Source organism: Eumetopias jubatus, unplaced genomic scaffold (assembly GCF_037043125.1).
Source record: "Eumetopias jubatus isolate StellerSeaLion01/CBP00866 unplaced genomic scaffold, mEumJub1_p1.0 scaffold_6, whole genome shotgun sequence".
Classification (NCBI taxonomy): Eukaryota; Metazoa; Chordata; class Mammalia; order Carnivora; family Otariidae; genus Eumetopias; species Eumetopias jubatus.
This window is the reverse complement of record NW_028274812.1, coordinates 92,714,952-92,720,830: the sequence shown is the minus strand read 5'-3', so window position 1 is coordinate 92,720,830 and position 5,879 is coordinate 92,714,952.

Genomic DNA, 5,879 nt, shown 5'->3' with positions numbered 1-5,879 from the left:
ATACATTTTGCTATTAGCTTCAAGTTCAAATAAAGCAAGTTCATCCTTTTTAGGAAGTTAAGCTTTTAAAATTGAGAAAGTTTTCACTGTAAGGCAGACATTATCGAAAGTGTTTAATTAATGTATTTCAGAGATTCAGAGAAAAAGGATCTGATGCTTAGACAGACACCATAAGTAGGATGAGGAATGATAATGTGAGATGAACAGAACAGTGGAAAAAGTAGAGATCAAGACAAGATTTGTGCATTTACTGGAAACAAATGTAGATACTAGCATCAGTGAGTCTAGCAATAGGCAATAGATAGTGATTCAAAGAGTTGGTATTGGGAGGAGGCTGCCTCCATACCTAGTGTGGGGTATGGGGCAAAATCCTTGTGGGGAATGGAGTAAGTGAGCAAGAGACCTCAGAAAAAAATGGGGTACCACTTCCATTTATAGCTATGGCAGATTAGATGGCATTGAAACCCTCCCATGCTATAATATTCAAGCTACATATTTTACAAATGTACAACAACAGTTTCAAAGAGTTATCTGGTAACCAATGAAAGGTTCTGATCCTAAGAGCAAAGAAAAACACAAGCTTAACAGATTTCTTTGTAAGGATTTTTTTTGCACACTCCAGCTAAGGAAAATAGAACCCGAGAAAACAGTAAGGTTCTCTGGAGGAAAAAGACAGAGATTATGGTTCAGGGATGCTAAGAAAGTTTGGGGCAGGAATCAGAGGCTTCAGAATGTTAACCCTAATAATCTCTGTAAAATTTCTTCAGAGCTTTTGCTTTTAGATAGCACCTAATCTGTGAGTACAGGGGTGGATCTCTGGAAAAACTAGGAGAGACTAGCTACCAAAGACTAAAGAGCAGAGAAGAAATTCTGAGTCTGCACAATAGTGAAGAGATACAGATGGGATTTTAGGCCCCTCTGGAACAGAGATGCATTATAAGCACCCTAGGCTTTCAACTGAACCTGAAGAAAGGCCATATCATACAAACAAGGATTATGCTGTAAGAGAAGGGATTGTGCTCTGGGAGTATGTGCAAACTAGAACTGTCCCACTCTAATAAAGCTTGAGAGCAATCCTTGACCAAATTAGTGTGATCTAATGGTAATATAAGTACATCCCAGAAAAAACTAAATACTACTTAGAGCATGTTAAAATAACCTAAGAACTCTTCAAAGTATTTTCCAAAACATCCAAAGTATTTTCCAAAATTCCAGCATATAATAAAAATAACTAGGGTATATAAGGAAGCAGGAAAAAACTATCCAATTATGAAGAGATGAAATAGACCCGAAGATAATCCAGATATTGGATTTAGCAAACAACATTTTCAAAGTAACTATGCATGCTATAATTAGACAAAATAAAGGAACAATTGAGGAAAATATGGACAAAATATACGAGGGGGGAAATTTCAACAGAGTTGAATAATGAAAAGAAAATAGAAATTCTAGAACCAAAAATACAATGTCAGAACTGAAAAAACCATACGGTGGGATAAACTGTAGACTTGACACAGCAGCAGACAAGATTAATGAACATGAAGATAGGGCAATAGAAAAACACCAAAAGAAAAAAGAAAAAAAAATTATGGAAAAAAATAAAATGAAGTATAAGAAACATATGGGACATGGTCATAAGAGACACAAAACAAGATATAAAAGACACACAGGACATGATCATAGCATCTAGGATATGTATAATTGGAATCCCGAAAGGAAAAGTGAAAAGAAATAGGATGGAAGCCTTTTTTTTTTTTTTTTTGAGAGATAGCACACGTGAAGGGGAGAGGGAGAGGGAGAGAGCATCTTAAGCAGGCTCCATGCCCAGTTCAGAGCCCCATGCTGGGATTGATCTCCTGGACCTGAGATCATGACTTGAGCTGAAATGAAGAGTGGGGCACTTAACTGACTGAGCCATCCAAGTGCCCTGGGACTGAAGCCATATTTGAAGAAATAATTGCAAAAATGTCCAAATCTATAGGAAGAAAGGTATCAACTCACACATTCAAGACATTCCACAAATCTATGTGAGGTTAAAAGACACACATCCACATACCCCCTTAGGCACATCATGTTCACATTGCTGAAAATGTGAACACAGAGCTAGAGGAAAAGTACTCATTACTCCAAATAAGCGGCAGAAGAAATTATGGATGCCAAAAGCCATGGGGCGACATCTTCAAAGTGGTAGGGGAGGGAAAAAAATTACTTTGAATCCAGTATTTTATTATTTAGCAAAAACAGCATAAGTGAAGGTAAAATTCAGACATTTTCAGATGAAAACAGATAAGAAACAAACAAAAAGTGTAAATGTTTTATCACCAGCAGATCTAAGATTGTAAAGGTTGTAGAGAATTATAGGTACAATAGGAAGTGAATAAAAACATCATAACAGACAGCTTTTATTTTGTTTGTTTTTTTATTTATTTTTTAATTTTTTTAATTTGAGTATAGTTGACACACCACTATACAGCACCATTACAATATCATTGACTATATTTCCTATGCTGTACTTTTTATTCCCACCCCAGGTCATGATCCCAGGGTCCTGGGATGGAGCCCTGCATTGGGCTCCCTGCCCTGTGGGAGGCCTTCTTCTCCCTGAGTTCATTGGCTATCATATGGCACATACCAAGAGATAATGACTGAAGGATTGAAAAAATTAATAAAAGCCAAAGAATTAGTCACAAGTAATAAGACAAATTTTTAGTTAATAGAATTTAGGCCCAAAGCCAGAGTAGGATTAATATAGGTTTGACTTTAAGACTTAAGACTGATTTACTGAGTACTTCTTAATTTGTGTACTTAAAAACAGAATGGTATAAAGCAGGGCTATACCTGATTAGAGCCATGATAAAGAAGAGGGCAAGGACTGAGAGCCTGGAAGTTCATTTCAAATATAAATTACCTTTTATAAATGAGATAGTATAAAGATCTTATTTATTTGGTGGTGCAAAGAAGTGCTCAATGGTACCTTCTCATCAGTGCTTGTTATATGCATGGGTGGGTGTTATTTAGGAAAATGATGTGACCACGTAATATGGAAAAATAGTTTTATGAAAGGAAAGTACATACAAATATTAGATGTTAAGTTGAAAGAGAGAAAGACTTTAGAAGATAGAAAATGAACAAGGATCCATATTCAGGTGGAAATTGTCATCATTAGATAAGAAGAGAGCTTTTTAGGGGCGCCCGGGTGACTCAGTCGGTTAAGCGTCTGCCTTCGGCTCAGGTCATGATCCCAGGCTCCTGGGATCAAGCCTCGAGTTGGGCTCCTTCCCTCTCCCTGCTTGTGCCCTCTCTCTCTCAAATAAATAAAATCTTTTTTTAAAAAAGACAGTTTTTTATTCTAGAAAAATTATATTTTGAGCTATTTGAATTATCCTCCTAGTCATATATATACTGATTTTCATTATAACTAGCTGCATTTACATAATATGTTTTTAGAAAAAGTGTCATTTTATTACTTTATCCTCCCATCTGGAATTTGGCATTTAATATGCATATGTATATGCATATCCTAGATTTAATTAAAAAACATAATTTAATTATATTACGTATTTAATTAATATATCTATAAATATATACACCTGACTTCTATAAAATCTATTTCGTAGAACTAATATATACATAGTACCACAACTGGCTCTGTGTAGCACACACATACACAAAATGCAGTACTCATTTACAACTTATATTCCATATTAACTGTCTCTAATACAAGTTTTATAGTGTTATATGATAACTTAATCTATCTTAATTGTTCCAATATCTAAACATTATGGATAAAAGTAAAATCATGCTCACTGGGTTCACTAGAATTTTCTCTACCTTCCTTTAGTTCTTACTTGTTGCAGACAAATATTTTCATCCATTTTTATTGGGTTCTTATCTCCTTCCCCACAGGATATGATATGATAAACTTGTTCCTTTCTCTTTCAGTCATCAGCTTGCTCTTTCTTCTTTAACCCCAGAAGATGATGGCTTTGTTGGCAATTTGTTTATAAAATTGAGCCATCCAGTGTGAATCTCATGTATTTCTGTTTTTCCCTCAAAATACCTTGGTCCTTCACTCTTTGTACTGTGACAAAACATCCCGGTAGCTTCACCCATTAATTCAACTTTTACTCCAGTCTGCAACTGACATTGCCCCAAACTCTACCAGGACAGCGCTGCATTCCTGATCGATCCCTTCCTGCTTTGTAGTACATATGTGACTTATGATTCCATCCCCCTTTAAATGTTCCCATTTCCCTTGGCCCTTGTGTTCTTCACCTCTGCTCAGTTATTTCCCACACCAAACACCTTTCCTTTACCCTTCTGTCAGCTCAGTGTGATTCAGTGTACAATTAGTTAGATAATTAATAAATCAATGCGTAAAATAAAAATGGAAATGACTAGTGAGGCCAAAGTCCAATGCCAGGGGAAATTACGCTCTAATAAATTGAATAGTATCCACACAAGTGCAAGAAAGTAAGTTAAGGGTTTTTAGTGATGTACAGACCAAGTACAATAGGAGCCCAGCAGACATAATGCCCCCACAAGGTTATCTCAAAAACGTATTAACCATCAAGACTTTATTTCAGAATCTCTGAAGACCAAGTAAGAAATCAATAGGATGGCAACTAAGGTAGAAGGAACTTTAGGCACTGATCTATAACATCAGAAAAATTACAGAGATTGCACAGGAATTGTTATGCGGGAAAAATAGAAAGTAAGAAGGAGAAAACTGTAGATTATGGCCAAACCATAAAAGTTCTAGAATTGCAGGGAGGAACGTTTTACCAATCTCTGTAGGAATGGACAGCCATTGAAGGTTTTATGTGAGGCTGACATAAATGGAGTTTCACACTATCAAAATTTTTCTGACACCAATGTTTAGGATAAATCAGTGTTGAGAGCAAGTGTGTTGGAGGACAGGATTCAGGCAGGAGTCTATTTAAATTGTGCTTTAGAAAGCCACACGTCTCCCTGGAAGGCAGATGAGCACATCTGGAACGTTTTGAGCTGTGGAGCTGAGCTGTTGCTCAACTCCTGACTCCATTGTTTATTAGTTTGGTGACTTTAGGTAAATTAAATCTCTTTGGGGATCATTATCTCCATCCAGAAAACAGGAACTACAAGTAGTGCCTTTGAGGATCGCATAAGGTAAATTGTGAAAGGTCCTGGTGCACTGGTGACACCTAGTAAGTTAGCATTTACCAAATAATCCCAGCTGTTGTCATCATCAGTGGTGTTAACTAAAAGGTGGTAGTAGAAGGGAAAATAGAAAGCAGCATATGGAAGTAAAAGGTGTTTCGGAGGGAACGGAGGATTTTTCAGCTTATCAAGTAGTTGTAGGAAAGAGTCAGAGATGTCTCTGAGGTTTTATTCTGGGTAAGTTAGAGACTGCGTGTGCCATTAATCAAAACATGCAGGTCACCAGGAGTTGCTGCTTTTGGAGCCGGAGTAATAAATTTGGTTTGCTCATGCTGATTTCAAGGTGCAAGTAGGTCATACAGGTAGAGCAGTTATTATGCAGTTGAACATGCATTTTGCAAATCAGGGATAGAAATATAAATCCTGGAATTGCACAGACTGGGCCTGAAATCTTGAAAAGGAGGAAAATCCCTAACAGAATAAATGATAGCTTCAGGAATGAAGTATCACCACACCTCAACCATTCCCTAAGTCTTCCTTCCAAATGTGCTTCTCACACAGGTTTCATAAACAAATCCCCTGGGTTTCCCTGTGGTGGTCCACCATGTCTGCCATATCTGCTTTAGTTTGTTCGCTCACAACTCATCTTTCTCCTAATGCCAAAAACACCCAGCCGCCTGCATCATCCGTGTGACTGCGCAAAGCAACTGAAGGAACCGAGGACACCTTTCCTCTTTGTG